An 18,371-nucleotide genomic window follows, 5' to 3' on the forward strand; every position below is an offset into this window, starting at 1 on the left:
TGAGTATTTGGATAGAATTTCACTTTTTTGGTATTGAGGAAAATACCAAAAGAAATACCAAAAGAAAAAGAAATTGAGAGTCTCAAGTCTTAGTTTTAACTATATGAAATTGGGCAGATTACTTTATTGCTTTGTGTGTTGGTTTAATGATTTGCAGAAATTTTTCCTCTTTGATCCATGTAATTCTTTATCATTTCTTTTCTCTCATATGTTAAAACAACTTCCTCTTATCCCAATTTATTCTATAGGTAATTATAGAATGCCTGTCATGTGCCAGCTTAATGCTAGCTGCTGAGTGTGCTTTGGTAAACAAGACAGACTTGGGCTTTGCCATTAGGATCTTGGTCAAAGTTAAGACAAGCTTAGCTTCCCAGATAGGCCTGTTAAAATGACATTTGTTCATAGTAAATAAATATGTATCTCAATTCCCGTAAATGATTTTGAGTTGGGGGATAACATAAACTTATAAATCTCCTCCTTGGTTAGCAACCTACGTATGCTGATTGTCAAGTTTAGTTCTTACCGTACGTGGTTACTTAGCTTCAGATATGATTTTCTCTATCATTGAAAAGCATTGTACCATACTGGTTAAGAGTTCAGACTTTGAGCCAAACTGCCTATGTAGAATCTTAGTGCATAGCTCAGTCACCTATTAACTGTATGAGTTTTGTGATCTGTAAAATGGATAATTATTGTCTCACAAAAGCCCCAAGGTGCATATTATAAAGTTAATACATATAAAATAAGTAATATGTACAAAGCATTTGGAACAGTGCCTTAGAAATCACCTATATAGTTGTTTTTTTTTTTAAAGGTATTGTATTTACTTAAAGTAATAATTTTGTAACTTGAAGTATCTGCATCAGCTGTACCAGAGATTTGACTTATTAGACAGTCTTTATAGAAACAACTAATTGACATTGGAAAATCCTTAGAGCCGATGATATTGGCTCTGCATGGCTTTATACATGTAACAGAGAGATTCTTTGGCTTTGGTGGAAAATGAGAATTTGACAAGTAAAATTCTGTCTGGTAGGTTTTTTTGTTTTAATTAGAGTATGTTCCATTTAGCTTCTCTGTTTGTTTATTTATTTTAAGGAAGTTTAATTGGGAGGAGTTCATGGATTTATAAGCAACTATAACTATCTGTTCTGCTAGTTTTTTATCACCTTGAACATGACCAGTATTCTCAACCATGTTAGAGCAGTTAAAAATATATGAAACATTTTAAGACTGAAGACTAAATTATAGATCTGGGATTTCCTCTTTAAAACCTTCTATTGTCTAATTATTATATCTCTAATAATTATCTCTAATAATTCTGTGTTGTTCATAAAACACTTTCACATAAATTTTATTTAGTCTCTGGGGTCAAGAAAAATTTCCCCAAGTGAAATTTCAAAGAGTAGAATTTTTCTCCATAAATATGTTAGACACCTGAATAGCTGAGTCTTTAATACTGAAATTAATGTATTTCTTTTAAGATATATTTCTTTTATTCTGACACATTTATATCTATTCATTTGTTATTAGATACAAGTACTGGTTTAGAGACTAAAAAAAGCATGCATGCATTCTAATGGTTAGGAAAATGCAATATTCTATGGAATACATTAGTAATAGCAAATTTCATCCTAACAGTTATCAATGGTGCATCAGTGTCCAAAGTCCTTAAGAAAAGAAAATATTTCAGAGATGGAGTAATTTATTCAGATACTAGGACCTCAGTGGAGGAGTTGATGCCTGTAAGGTACTTCAGGAAGTGACTGCTGCTGTAGCATTAGATTTTCTTAGTAGCAAAAAATAAATCATTGTAGAAACAAAAACTGATTTATCCCATTATACTCTTAATTAAAATATTACTTAAATTTGTGCTTTGCATATTCATGAGGCTTATAATTTGCTCAGTATAAACATGAACAGGGCATAGCTGTAAAAGAATATTTGGCTAGCTACCAGCCCTTAAAATATCTGTACAGGTCTTCCAAAGATTTTGAATTAATTCACTGCACATACTGAATAAGAAAAAAAAAAATAATCATAATATTGCAACACATTAGAAATCTAGAATTATAGTTTTTGTAGTAATTGTGTCATATTGGCAAAATATTTCTCTTTTAAGTAGCTTAATGAAAAGTGTACAAGCATTAGAAATAAGAGTGATTTTGTATGATGAAATTGAGGACTAGAACACAGTAATGGAATGGAATGCAGGCTGTTAGGAAGCCTGACAGAGGGTCTGCTATTCTGGACCTAATTCTAATCCAGGAAAGAGAATTGCTTGGAGTTCTGTGGAAGTGATGAGTCATCTCAGGGATTATTAGAGAACCATGTCCTGAGACAAAATTTAAAAAGAAAAAAGGAAACTGTCAGTGTTTATTTAGAGGGAAGATGATTGTGATTTGATGACCTTGAGACTGTAAAAGGAGAGATGGTCAGGAAGTGTTGGATAGCTTCCTAGAAGAAAATTATCCATAACTAAGAAATTCTGACAAGGAAGTTCGGAGAGGCATCCAAAGAGACTGGTCTAGTTACATAAGGGCCTTATGTATTCAGGTATAAAAAGATTGTATGGAAGGAGGGGGACACATAATCAAAGGTGAATATGAGAATAATTTATCTCTCTTAATGGGCAAAATGACCTAAGGCTTGTGAAAAATAATAAAGACAAAATAATGAATGAAAACAGTTTACTTTTTATGTTGAGGGCAAGAAAGCTAGGTAGATTAATGATTGGTACAGTCGGGGCATATATTATTCCTCTAACTGTATTCATGTAATACTGGCTCAGACAAATTATGTCTTAGACTGCTAAAAAAGGTTGGCTCCTGTGCCATTATTGATTGGCCTAGGAGGAATATAGAGTGGGAACAGTGCTTTAAATTTGGAAATGAAAAAAATACACTTTAGAAGGTGAATGATGTTCAGTTCAGCAAACATTGGGTGCATTCTCTGTGCTAGGTATTGGGATAAGAAAGATGAATAAAATGCTTGAATAACTTACATCAGAGCCCAGACATGTAATAAGTATGACATAATGTGGATAAATGTCATTTTAGAAGTTTATGTTAAAAACCTAGGATAGAATAACTAATTCAGTCTTTCAACTTAAAGATATACTGACTTCTTTTAAGACAGAAGTCAGTCATCAGGACAATGCAGACTAAAACCAACCAGATTATCACTACACATCCATCAGAAGGGCTAAAACGTTGGCTTGGATGAGACACTGTCGGAACTTTGCATATTCTGCTGGAAGTGTTAAGTTTTAGTCACTTCAGAAAAATGTTTTTGCAGTATTCACAAATTCCATAACCCAACAGTTCCTGTCCTAAACATATATGTGGGGTAGACAGAATTTTAAAATGGGTCCCAAGATTTCTGCCCCCTCATGTCCACACACCAACTTCTAGTTATTTATACAAACACTACTTAACTCTAGGTGAAGGTTTTTTTGTAGATGTCATTGAGGTCCCAATTAATTGACCTAATGATAGAGCAGTTATTCTCGGCAAACCTGATTTAGTTAACTGAGCCTTTAAAAAGGACTAGATTCTTCCTGGCACAGGGTTCAGGGCCTGACAGGGATTCAGTGCAAGGGATATTGAGTCCTACAACCACATGAGACTGATTTCTACTAGCAACCTGCTAGAGCTTCAGAGCGGATTCTTCCCAGAACCTCCAGAACGGGACACAGGAATGTCTCCTGGCTGATGTTTGGATTTCAGCCTTCTGAGTCTGAATAGAGGCTATGAGTCATGCAGTGCCTGGACATCTGACCTATAGAAACAGAGAATAAATGAGTGTTTTCTTAGGTATTAATTTTGTGGTAATTTGTTACACAGCAATAAAAAACAAAACAAAACAAAACTAATACAGATTTTGGTACCTAGAAGTGAGGTGCTGCTGTAGCACATACCTAAAAATGTGGAAATTGCTTTGGAACTGGGCAGTGAATAGAGGTTGAAAAAAATTGAGGAATGTGATAGAAGTCGAAATTGCATTGAGTAGGCTGTAGGGCTCTAGACTTGGAGACTACTGCCAATGAGGACATAGAAGGGAGAGAGGAACATCTTTATGGAAACTGGATGAAGTGGTTCCTTGTTATTTAGCGGTGGTGGGAAGCTTAACAGAAGTGTCTCCTGCATAATGTGTAAGTGATTAACTTGGATATTTACCTAATGAGATTTCCAAGGAAAGGATTGACGGTGTCACCTGATTTTTTTTTTTTTTTTTGCTGCTTTATAGTAAAATGCAAGAGGAGAAAAATAAATTGAAAAAAGAATTATTAAAGGAACCAGGATTTGATGATTTCGGAAATTCTTACCCTGATCCAGTTGGTAAAAAAAATTGTTTCTCAGTATGGCATAGAGAAAAAACATGAAGGTGTGGCTGAACAACATTTTACTAAAAATCTAATGACTAAAGGTCCAAGTATTTAGTCACACAAAGAGCTCTTTTAAGAGATTGCAAATCTTTTTAATAAAACCAGAGAACCTCTAGAATACTTTAAGATGCACAGTTTGAGAAAATTGTATAGCAGAATATTGCCAGCTTGGCCTGAAAGAGACAGTACAAAATGAAAGGAGGCTGCCAGCCAGAAGCAGTCTGATAAAACTACCTACTCCAGGCCCAAGTGCTATCTTGGATGAAAAAGGAAGGATGGTTAAGAGGGTGGAGCTGAGAGCTACAGAGGATTATTCCCAGACCGTGAAACCTAATTAAGAAAATCCCAACGTTTGATTTCAAAACTGTTAAGGACCAGTGGCTCCTTTTTAACTTCCTCTTTTCCCAATTTTGAACAGGAATTTCTGTAACTGTTATCCTACGCTTGTCCCACCATTGAATGCTGAGCGTATTGGGGACAGATAATTTGTGTCTTTAGTTTCATAGGTCCACAGATGGACTGTAATTGTGCCCAAGAGCTATATCTAATGGATTCCAGTTGGGATTCTCATATGCAGCAAATTTAGATGATGAGATTTGGGATTTTTTAGCTGATGATAATTTAAGGGGATTTTGGACTTGATAATGTAACTGGTTGAGACTTTGGAGATGTAGGGATCAAGTGAATGTTTTTTTGTATTTGGGAGGAATGTGAATCTTCAGAGGTTAAAGGGCAGACTTAGAGCCAGGATTCTAACATGGTTCCCCAAGGTGTTGTCCCCTGGTATACATACACCTTCTCCTAATTATTCAACCAATGCTAATCGAAGTGATGCTGTGAAGGGATTTTTACAAATGTAATTGAGATCCTAAAGAAGTTGACCAGTCACACATGGAGTATATCTAACTGGTTTTAACTTTGGATTACCTGACTTAAAATGGCAGCAAGTGAGCGGAATTACACTGGTTGGTTTGGCTCACCTCTGGAACTCAGCCTCCAAAGGTATATGGGTATCTTGAGGAAGACATGGGTACTCTAATGAATATCTGAATAATGTTAGGAAGGAGTGGAGTGAGGAATGGATTTTAGGTAGATAAATAACCAATATCCATTATATTTAACTGCTTTCAAAATGAAGTTGATACACTTAAATACTTAGCATCCCCTAAAAGGTATTATAAGGTCTATGATTCTACTTATTACCATAATTCATTTTGCTATGCTTCTCCCTTTCACTATGCATTATAATATAGTCTCCTTGACCTCATTTTTAAAAAATTTTTAATGTTCTATTTATTTTTGGGAGGGGGGTAGAGAGCGCACACGTGAGTAAGAGGGCGAGGGGCAGAGAGAGAGGGGGACAGAGGATCTAATGTGGGCTCTGCACCGACAGCAGTGAGCCTGATGCAGGGCTTGAACTCAAGAACCATGAAATCCTGACCTGAGCCAAAGTCAGACACTCAATTGGCTGAGCCACCCATGCACCTCATGACTTTTCATATTTTTTTTAATGAATGATCCTCTCTCCTACCTGTTTGTATGAGCTGATCTCCCTGCTTAGAACATACTTAAGATTCTCTTTCCGTGGTTAACTTGTCTTTGTCATTTCTTTTACAGATTTTTCTCTAAATTCTCTAGTGTGGGTTTTGTGCCGGTTTTGTATTATGGCATAGTATGATGCATTTTCCCTAAAATAGCACATACCGTGCTTACTGTAATTGCCTTGGTTCCTTGATTGTCTTATAGATTAGAATGTAAACTGTATGTTTTTTTAAATTATTATTCTGTTTCCAGCAGTAATCTGGAATTGTAATGCCTGACATCTGGTAAATGCTCAAAAAATTGGGGATTGGTTGTTAATTCATTGTCTTTTGCAGAAACAGGGGAATCTCTTCTTCTGTAGAAGGCATGGTGCTCCACAGACTGTGTTCCTTACCTGGGAGATAAGTTTAAGAAGTAAAGTCTTCAAACAGAAAAACATTGAGAGTATTTGCTTTCTGTATAATCTTTATTCCTCCACTAATAGATCCCAAACTAGTTAGGTTGTTTGATTATCTTTGGAGTGCTATTTGGTCCTTGGCCCACAGCAAGGTTTTAAATTTTTTTCTTTTTTGGTAAAAAGAGTGAGATGGGAGAATAAAGAGCTTTGAGCAGTAGCTTTCTTTTTACTGAACCAGCATGCCTGGGAGGTATAGCAGACTTCCATCTGGAATAGTTTGACAGTGATTTTTAAGATGAAGGTTTTATTTTTCTTTTTTTCCCTTACTGTATTAACACAAATTCTCAGAACAGTGTTCAATGGTATTTTTGATAGCAAGTATATTTTTCTTAGTGATAATTTTAATAATATTGCCTTTAGGGCTTTACTATCAAGCATAACATAGGATGTTGGTTTAAGATTGAACCTTTTTTTCCTTTAAGAGTTGGCTGTCAATAATGGAAATTAAATTTTAATTGGATGCCTTTTTAGCCCCTTTTTAGATTGTCGTGTGATTTCTCACCTTCCTTTTTTTCTGGATGGCATTAATAGATTTCCCAATACTAAGCATTCTTGTATGCTTGTGAAAATTTTGGAATAGTGCTGATAGTTCTTTTATTATATTGTTAAATATGGTTCTTAATATTTTTTTAGAACTTTTACTTTTGTTCAAAAGTGAGATTAGAATATAACTTTTTTTCTGTAACTGTCAGTTTTGGGATCAGGGCAGATACTTCCTTCATACAATGAATTGAGTAACTTTTGTGTCTTTCTCCTTTTCTTTCGTTCTTTCTCTTTCTTTCTTTCTTTCTTTCTTTCTTTCTTTCTTTCTTTCTTTCTTTCTTTCTTCCTGTTCTAGAACAGATAGAGAAATTAATAGAGGAATTACATGTTTGCAGAATGTTTTCAGAGTATACTTAAACTTTTTAGAACTGGATTTTTTTTGTATATAATTCTTAGATACATCAATTTCATCAGTGGTTATTGATCCTTTATGTTTTTCTTGAAATTTTTTTATGATTCAGAATATCATCAATTTCATTAAGATTAGAGGCTGTATCTTACTGTATTCTTGTGTGCTTATATTTTTATACTCTTCATATCGTCTTTCTCTATTTTATCATATATGTATTAAATATAATTTGTCAGAGGCTTTTGTATTTAATTGTCTTTTAAATGTAGTCATTTGTGGATTTGTTTTATTTTTATCTTTTATTGATATCTAACTTATTTTTATCTCTATTCTCTCTCCTGTTTTGTTTTTAATCTCTTGACTTAAAAGTAAAACTTATTTATTTTAACTTGCTTAAAAATTAAAACACTTTAGGGCATGACAGTTATAAGATAAAGTCAGAAGATGGAGATTTGAACCTAAGAATTATAGCGATTTTGGTGATGAAGACAGGAGAAAACAGAACAATGGAGAGAAAAGTAGTGATCAAAGGTATAAAGAAATTTTGTGGAGCTAAAATATCTTGATTTATTTTTTATTTTTATTTATTTTGAGAGAGAGATAGACAGCAAGCCAGGGAGGGGCAGAGAGAGAGGGACACAGAATCCCAAGCAGGCTCCAAGCTGTCAGCGCAGAGCCCAACACGAGGCTTGAACTCACGAACTGTGAGATCATGACCTGAACCGGAGCTGGATGCTTAAGCAACTGAGCCACCCAGCTACTGCCCCTAGCTAAAATATCTCTAGATTGTTAGGGCCAATAAATGCTCCAAAAACTACGGACATACTGGAATTAAAGATACCTTAAAAATCATATTCTGACATTGTCAACTGTGAAAGAACTCAAAAAATACAGTAATCATCTGAAATTCCTCCTCTTCCCCAAATAATCATTCTTTCAGACCTTGTTAGAAAGCAACGATGTTGAATGTGTCTTAGTGTAAGGATAACTACTAGAAGGATACAAAATACATACTATTAAACTTCTAGAGGAAGAAAAAAGGAAATGAAAATGGAGATCAGGAAAAGCAAAAATAATAGAAAAAATATGGTTAAAGAAGGAAAAAATAGTTCAGCTATATCAGTAATCAAAATCATTGTAAATATACTAAATTCACTTGTTAAAATTTTGAAATTTTTGATTCAGTTAAAAAAATGCAGTTACTAAACTTTTTATAAAAGATATACCTCAAGCTTAATTACATAAAATTTGAAAGTATGTGGAAGGAAAAAGGGGAAAAAGCACACATCTTATGACAAAATGTACAGTGTTCTTAGAAGTAACACTAGCAAAAATGGATAAGATCTATGTGGGGAAAATATTAAAACTAGTGAAGGAATCAAAGAAGACTTAGGCAAATGGAGAGCTTCAGAAAAAGGAATATTCAAGTTTTAAAATGTCACTTCTTTCCAAATTAACCTTATAAATTCAGTGCTGTTCTAATTAAAATATTAACAGGGTTGTCCATATAAGTTAATAAGCTGATCCTAAAATTTATATGGGAAAAAAAAGACGCAGAATAACTGAGACATGTTTGAAAAAGAAATGTAAGATGGTGGGTCTTATTTTATTGGACATCAAAAAATATTGGAAAGCTGTAGAAATTAAAATGGTCTGGTAATAACAAAGGGAAGACCAGGGCGCCTGGGTGGCTCAGTCGGGTGAGTGTCCCACTTCGGCTCAGGTCATGATCTCATGGTTCCTGGTTCCAGCCCCGCATAGGGCTTTGAGCTGACAGCTCGGAGCCTGGAACCTGCTTCAGATTCTGTGTCTCCCTCTCTCTCTGCCCCTCCCCTGCTCGTGCTCTGTGTGTGTGTGTGTGTGTGTGTGTCTCTCTCTTTCTCTCAAAAATAAATAAACATTAAAGAACAAAAAGAAACCCAAAAAACAAACAAACAAAAACAAAGGGAAGACAAATGGATCAAAACACAGTGAGCAAACTCACACACACACACACACACACACACACACACACACACACACACTTTTGATATATGACAGAGGCGGCTTTGCAAACAAAAAAATGATGCAGCAAATAAAACAGGATGCAGTAAATTTAAAAAGTTGCAGTAAATAAAAAATACTGGGAGAACTCTTATCTAAATGGGAAAAGTGCTTCATAACAAAATACATTGCAAACCAGTTAAAGACTTAAATGTAAAATGACCACAGAAAACTTAAAACAGGGAGGAGGATCTGTAAGATCCAGGCAGGTTGTGCTTAAACAACATACATGGAAAAGCACAAAGTGTATTGGAAAGGATTAAAGGTTCTGTATAACACATTTACCATAAAGTTAAAAGGCAAACCCCATCTACCAGGTACTGCTGGATAAGAACACAAAAATCAGAATAATTTGCACAATATTCTTTTTAAAAATAGCGACTCCCTCCCCTCCCCAAATTCCTCATGACTTATGTATTTTATGAATATTGAGAAAAAAATATGAAAGGATATGTTGACCAGTCTATTAATTTGATTTATAGAGAGTATATTTTGGAGGAGAGGCACACAATCACGATAAAACTAATTAAAAAATCATTTGAAGGGCCAACTGTCTGACTTATTAGTGAGTGGAGTATGCGACTCTTGTTCTCGGGGTTCAAGCCCCATGTTGGGTATACAGATTACTTAAAAAGAAAATCTTTAGAAAATTATTTGAGATAGTAAGTTTGTATAAATGTATAAATAAGGTCATATTTGTGTATATGTGTTATTCTGCCTATATACGAGAGAGAGAGAGAGAGAGAGAGAGAGAGAGAGAGAGAGAGAAACTTCTTTAATAATTAAAAAGACATAGCCGTAGACTGGAAGATATTTAGAGTACACATATCCATACAACAAAGGACAGTCTAATATAAAAATGTAAAAGAGGTGTAGTTAACAGTTGCTGATGAGTATCAACAGCTTTTGTTTATCATAACATTCATTATGTAATACACTCTGGCATTTTCATTCCTCAAGGTAAGATCATTAAAAACAGAACTTTAAGCAATCCCCCATGTAATAGGGACAGTTTTTTCAGATGTTGTTGTTGGTTCTGTAGTTGATACATACTGTTTTCCTATTTGATGTTCATTGTTTTACTTACTGATATTCAGTTGATACTCAGTTTTTTCCATAGTCGTTGATGATGTTAAGGTGTCATTTTACAGGAAAGGTTAATATCATTTATTTGGACATCTTTCCAAAAGTTTTATAAAAACTGCAATGTAAGAAATAAAACAGTAAATCAATACAAATATAAAATGACCTTCAAAAACCTCTGAAGCTTATTTTTTGAAAAACATTTGTTACATTGTACTGCTGGGATATAGATATGATGATTTTTCTAAAGTGGCCATGACAGTTTATCCAGAAAGATAAGAGACTGCAAATAGAAAGGAAATCCTTTGAACAGATTTATAAACTGCTTTCAGCTGACCCTGCTGTTATTTTTAATATATTTCTGTATCCATTAATGCAAACTTAAGTTTTCTTCTATTAACCGGTACAGTTAATTTAAGAAAAATATCAAATATGTTCTTTTTTATTTTCTTGTGTATTAATTCATTTCATAAACATTGATTGAGATTCTGGTCCATGCAAATACTGTGATAAATTCTGTAGAGACATGGAAGTTATACCTGCCTAAGGGAGATGAGATGGCAAATCATAATGTAATAGAAAATGTGATATAATATGTAGTGAAATTTTCTTATGAAATTTTAAAGATTAACCAGCAAAACAGTGTATCACCATGTTTTGAGAATTTTAGGTAAAGCATTACCAAAGAGCCCATGTGAACAGATTGGTAGGATTGGTGGGAATTCCCTACATTGACAAAGGGCAAAGGGACTTTCCATTTTTTCAGATGCACAGTCATGAAGAAATTTCATGTTAGGGCACAGCATCTGTTAAACATGGCTAGGTGTGTGGTCCAGAGAGGTTAACTTTAGAAAGATAGAAAAGGTCTATGCGTGAAAGTCCTTTTATGGAAACATAAGAAATTTATATTCTCAATCTTTATCCAACTTTAAATCATTAAATGAATAACATATGAACAAGATACATTATAAGTGGGTATTGCAGATTGGTACATATCTTGGTTAATGAATAAGGGTTCAGTGGAGGAATAGAAACCATTGTAGGCATTAAGCATAAATGGATTCATTTCAGGGATGTAGCAGTTTATAAAACTTTGAGAAGGGTTCTAGAACTGTTGTGTTAAAAAATTACTGCCCTACACCTGCCTCTTAGCACAGACAATACTGTGGCTGGTCCCCACTGCTGCCATAAGTACCTCTTGCCATTCAGGTTTCCTTGAATATCCTTGTCAGCAGAAACAGCAACAGAAATATGGTCTATGCCTCACTTCTACCTGCAAATCTCAAGTTTGTAGAAACTTAATCTCATCTATAACTCTAGCCATGGAAGAGTCTGGGAAATAGAAATTTTAGCTTTCTAGCGTCTGTGGTACAGGAAGGCATATAGGAGAATGTGGAAGAGGCTGCCGAGTGCTAGTTGACCAAATCCCCACTGTAACTCTACACCGTTTTCCCAGATACATGTACCACCAAGTGTCACTAAATATTGTTTAGGAAGCATTATGGTAGAAGATAGGAAGCTGTTACAGTCTTCTAAGTAAGATAATGATATGATTTCTCTTGTCTTTGAAAAGATAACTCTCGAGGCAGCTAGAAATCGATTCGACAGTCAGTAATAATGGTTTAAATTAGGCCTAAGTCATGAGGATAGAGAGGGAGCAACTCAGGGATATTTGATGATTTTATTAACATAATAAATTCTCACATTTTATGTAGTTTGTTTATTTAATGAATTAAGTACTTATTTAGTAAAAGATTTGCTGAGAATATAGAAGTGATGACGTATTTCCTGTCATGTTGGGCTGATTTTATGGTGATATAGGCATGTAGATGAGCTTATTGGTTCATATGTCTTTATGGCTTAAATACAAATTTGTGTTTATACACTTATTTATAGATGACTAATTTTAACATTACTTAGACTGTGTTCTTCTGTTAAGATTGGTAATAGTTAAATCTTCCAGATTTGGTGCTTGTTGACTATATAACACTTGACAGACTGCTGCTAAAGCTAAACAGTGAATAGGATGTATGTATTACTTCCTGCCACTTAATATGTTACACGTTGTTTAAGTCCCTTAAGTATATACAGAAATTACTGTGTTCCTAGTAACACTTTGTATAGAATAAGTGTATCTGTGTTTAAGTGCTGTGTAGGGAATTAGAATACAACTCTACTTAGTGACGTTCTGAGGGAGTTCAACTTGAACATCGGTATGTCTCGAATACATTTGTTTCAGTCACGCTTTTTTTTTTTTTTTGGCTCCATATTATTTATTTTAAGGTACATTTTCAGGCTCAATTTAATATACCACTCTTCATAATATCTGACCTTACTGTTTACTGAGTTTTAATGTTTTTCGCATGAGTCTCAACTATGACATTTTAGTTATCTTCAGTATAACATTATGCTTTAATATGTCAGCACATAAAGTTTACTTGCTCTCCTGGTATCAGTAAAAACTGAAGTCACTGTCATCTATTATGATCTATATCACCTTAAAATAAATATCTTTATAATAAGGGGCGCCTCGGTGGCTCAATCAGTTCAACGTCCAACTCTTGATTTCAGCTCAGGTCACGATCTCATCATGGGTTTGTGAAGTAGAATGTTGCATCGGCCTCTGTGTCGACAGCACAGACACCGCTTGGGATTCTCTCTCTCCCTCTCTTCGCCTGTCCCCCATGTGCTCATGTGCATGTTCTCTCCGTCCTTCAAAATAAAGAAATAAACATTGAAAAAAAATCTTGGGACGCCTGGGTGGCTCAGTCTGTTAAGCGTCCAACTTCGGCTCAGGTCATGATCTCACCGTTTGTGAGCTCAAGTCCCGCATTGGGCTCTCTGCTGTCAGCACAGAGCCTGCTTCAGATCCTCTGTCTCCCAGTCTCTCTCTGCCCTTCCCGTGCTCATACTCTCCCTGTCTCTCTTTCAAAAGTAAAATAAACACTTGGGGCTCCTGGAAGGCTCAGTTGATTGAGCATCCAACTTTGGCTCGGGTCATAATCAACATCTTGCGGGTTTGAGCCCCGCATCTGGTTCTGTGCTGACAGCTCAGAGCCTGGAGCCTGCTTCAGATTCTGTGTCTCCCTTTCTCTCTGCCCCTCCCCCGTTCACATTCTGTCTCTCTCTGTCTCTCAAAACAGAATAGAAGTTAAACATTTAAAAAAATTAAAAAAAAAATCTTTCTAATAAAAGTATATGAACAACAATAGTTAGGAATTTAATTTCAGTCAAAGGTAATGTTTGAGCTTCATGATAAATGCACTGTTGGCATTCTTAAAATTTTCCTGGGGTCTTTTTAATTTAATTCTAGAAATAGGATTTGTTTTCCTCTATGTTTTTATAGCTTTTCAAGTAAAAAGATTTTATTTGAGTGGATTGTACTAAATAACAGGTCACTTATCTATTGCTGCATATCAAAACATCCCAAAACTTGAGAAGCTAAAATAACAGCCATTTTGTTTGCTCATGATTTTGTGGGTCAGCACTTGGGTCGAGCTTAGCAGAAGCAGTCTTTCCCTGTAGTCACTTAATGCAACCACAGTTATCTGGCTGCTCTACTGGGTTGGGTGATCTAGCTTGCCTTACATGTCTGGTGGTTGGTGCTGGCTGTGGGCTGGGCCAGATTCTCCCAACAGGTTACACTGGGCTTCATCATACGTCACCTGGGTTCTGAAAGCACAAGAAACAGGTCAAGGCCGAATGTGCAAGTGCTTTTCAAATTCCTGCTTGTGGCACAGCTGCCCGTGTCTCAGTGGCCAATGGAAGTCACAAGATCCTAGAGTCAGTGTTGGGAGAGACCATATAAGGGGCGGGATACAGGGAGAGAGAGAAGATCTCTTGAGGGACATTACTATAGTAATGTAGTGATACTTAGTTCATTGATGAAACTTTCCTGTTTTCAGTGTTTCTTTGTATCTGTTGATCTGGACTCTTTAAATTTGAAATCTGTTTGTCTGAAAGCTATTCAGTGCCATTTGTTTCATGACTACTGAAAAATAGTAGATTTCTATCATGGACCACTTTCTTAGAAACATTAACAACAAATCTCTCTCTTCTCTCTATGTATATACACACATACACACATGTACATATGTACACACACATAATATGTATATATAGTTTTAAGTGCTCCAATTGGCCTTTCCCTAAATCAGTGGCATGGTATTTTATTTGGTTGCATGGAATTTTAGTTTTCTCACTGTTCCTATTCCCACATATTCAGAGCCGTTAAAATTTGCTAATTAAGAAACTGTCAGTTTAATTGTGATAAAAACGACTTGACTTTCTTCCTTCTCAAATGAGTCAAATAATGAGGGTAGTTATGGTACAGAGTAATTTTTAAATTTGGTACATTGTACAAATACACTCCCATTATTTCTATATAAGACTCATTCTAGGGACCATATTAAAGCCTTGGTGCCAGATCATTAAGTGAACATTTTAATTAAGTCCCTTCTTAAAATGTTAAGTAGTAGTTTTTACTTCTGAAAACAAAGATGCTTAAAATTTTTCAGCAGTGTCAGTTGGTTTTATAATTGAGAAAAAACTTACGATGGTAGCTAATACTGAAAAGGTGAATCCAGGGAAAAGTTCTAGATTTTTTGCTGAACATTGAAGAATTTATTCCTTTTTAAAAAAAAATTTTTAACATTTATTAACATTTATTTTTGAGAGAGAGAGCATAAGCAGGGGAGGGGCGGGGGGGGGTGGGAGAGAGAGAGAGAGAGAGAGAAAGAAAGAAAGAAAGAAAGAAAGAAAGAAAGAAAGAAAGAAAGAAAGAATATCCAAAGCAGGCTCCAGGCTCTGAGCTGTCAGCACAGAGCTCAGTGTGGAGCTGGAACCCATGAACTGTAAGATCATGATCTGAGCTGAAGTCGTATCAACTGAGCCACCCAGGTGGCTTATTTATTCTTTTTTTATTATTCTTAATTATTTATTCTTATTCTTTAAATTTATACTTATTTCTTTAAATACTTAAGAAACAGTATGCTGTTGCACTGGGAACAGAAAATATTGTATGAATACATCACAAATCTCTGGCCTTAAGATAAGTTTAAATTTCTTAAGCATATTATTTAAACAATTTTGTTAGTATTAAAATCAAAGATGGGTCATGTCATTGTATTAGCAATGTCATTAGTTACTGCTTTTCTAGAGTGAAGAATAAAGGAAAATTGCATAATAGTGGAAAAGATGGAAAGTTAGATATTTCTGATTTTTTTTTTTTTGTGAGCCAATCATTATTTTGGCTTATTTATTTTGAAATTATTTTTGAATTTTCAAAACATTTAGCTCTATTCATGTTTTAGTTTATAACACATTTCAAATGAAGTGGTTGTTTTTATGATGTTTATTGCATCGTTCATTTTATATTTGGCTTGCTGTTGGTACTTTTATGTAGCTTAAGTAGTTAAAATTTGCCTATAACTTCTAGTTGGTAGACTATCACGTGATAATTAGCTAACATTTATTGAACACTTCTCTGCTTCAGGCCCCATGTTAAGCATATACCATGCTTTGTCTTATTGGAGACTCAGGGGAACACTGTCAGGTAGATGTCCTTTACTGCTTAGAAACTGAGGTTCTGAGAGATTAAGTGGTTTACCAGAAGTCTCATGCTTGATAAGTAACAGAGCTGGAAATTAAATACAGGCAGTCTAATTCCAGAGCTTGTGCCTATGTGTTATCAGAATCACAATCTATATGCATAATTGCTAAATCCATAAATCTCTGAAAACACAAAATTTTAAAACCGTTTTATTTAGGGTATAATAAACATATAATACGCTCCACATAAAGTGTACAGTTTGATAAATTGACACATACATACGCGGATGAAACTGTCACCATAATCAAGATAACAAACATACACGTCACCCCAAAATATTTCCTTGTCCTCATCCCTCCCCTCTTCTATTTCTAGCCTCCGCTCCTGCAATCTGCAGGTAACCATTAATCTGCTTTCCATTACAATAGTTCAGTTTGCCTTTCGTATTGCATATAAGTTGTATATAAATGGAATTGTACAATGTGTCTTTTTATCTGGTTTCTTTCCCTCATGATAAGGATTTTGATATTCATCAATGCTGTTGCATGTATGAGTAGTTTATTCCTTTTTACTACTGAATACTATTGTTATGAGTATATACCACTTACCTGTTGATGGACATTTGGATTGTTTCCAGTTTTTGGCTGTTACAAAGCTGTTTGTAACATGTGTACAAGTTTTGTATAGATTATGTTTTCCTTTCTCTTGGGTAAATACCTAAATACAGTAGGTGTATGTTTAACTTTTTAAGAAACTGCCAGTGACTATAGTTAATAATACTTTTTATATATTTGAAGCTTGCTAGGAGAGTAGGAGATCTTAAAAGTTCTAAACTAAGAAAAAATATTTCTAACTATATGTGTGGTGATGAATATTTCAGCTAGACTTGCTGTGATCATCTTGCAATATACACACATATCGACTCATTGTATATATTTGAAACTAATATAATATTACATGTGAATTATATCTCAGTTAAAAAAACTGCCAAAAATCATACCTTAAAAATATTTAATGTGTTTGTGAGATACTGCCATTTTAGGTGATCTACAAAATTTGCATTATATATTTTTTTGAAATCCAGAAAATTCAGAATTCTGAAACCTATATGGCCCTGGAGTTTTCAGAAAGGTACTGTGGACTGCTTAGTATTTTGTGAAGTCATATGGGACTATAAAACGTTTTTCTGATGCAACAGACATTTTTGTGCTTTGTTTAATGTAGAAAATCCCTTAGAAATATGACATGTTATTATATAAAACCCTCAACAAGAAATACAGACGATGAACCTTAAATAATTATTTAAATGAACATTCCCTCTAGGAGGTAGACCATGAGTTGCATGTACATTTATTTGATAAGTATTTTCATCTTGAAAATTTTCTGTAATGAAATTGTGTTCATGGGAATAACAATGTTGTGTATGCTATATCTTGCTTAAAACCTAGTACCAGTATTGATGGCCTAGTACTGATTATTACTATATGTTATTTGAAGTGCTGTTCTATTGAAAATTTGAATATATTTTGAGAGGCACAATAAATAGGTAGTCTAAAAAAATTAGCATTATATGATTTCATAACATACTAATTTTTTGGGCTAAAAATAAGTGCTACAAAAAGGACAAGATAGTTTCCATTCTTTATCTTGAAGTCAAATGATCTAGGAATAGAAAGTGTTTGGAATTACTGGAATGATAATAAACCTTAATATGTGCGTGTAAATTATAATTTGTTAATGAAGTCCTGTCATATCATTATGACATAGGAGAAGAGCATTGTCTAAGTGTGAGAATAGGGGATCTCTGCACTCCCTGAGGCTTACAAGTTACTGAAGAAGGTAGACCTTAACTGTCTTAACAAGGCAAGCCTGATAGAGATAAAAATTATTGGGCTACCAATTTGAATAAAGGTGTATTTGAACTGAATCTTGAATAGAAGAAAAATATGAACGGGAAGAGCCTTTTGCCTGGAAGGAATGGTAAGCACAGGTACTGAGATAGATGAGTGTGTTTAATAACTCCTGAGGAATGTAATAATACCTAGGGTCATGTGGGTATTAATGGTTTGTGGTTTAATGGTTAAATATGTGATGCGCCTAAAGTAACACAGTGGATGACATAGCCAGATTTGAAACACATGGTAACTTTAAAACTCATCTTCTTTCTGTCAAGCCATCATGTCTATCTACTATAAGGCCTTCTGTTTGACATATAAGTTGAATTTGTATGTCGAATATTAATCACACGGACCCCTGAGTGGCTCAGTCAGTTAAGCATCTGACTCTTGATTTCAGCTCAGGTCATGATCTCAGATCGAGTCCTGTGTCAGGCTGTCCACTGACAACACAGAGCCTGCTTGGGGATTCTATCTTTTCCTCTCTCTGCCCCTCCCCCACTCATCTTCTCTAAATAAAT

General features: G+C 34.7%; 1 protein-coding gene across 6 annotated transcripts in view; it reads left to right on the top strand.

Annotated features, from left to right (window-relative positions):
• Positions 1–18,371, top strand: part of STXBP5 (syntaxin binding protein 5) — a 168,461-nt gene that overhangs the window by 34,680 nt on the left and 115,410 nt on the right. The gene's annotated exons all lie outside the window — the stretch shown is intronic.

This window comes from Panthera leo, chromosome B2, assembly GCF_018350215.1.
Source record: "Panthera leo isolate Ple1 chromosome B2, P.leo_Ple1_pat1.1, whole genome shotgun sequence".
NCBI lineage: Eukaryota > Metazoa > Chordata > Mammalia > Carnivora > Felidae > Panthera > Panthera leo.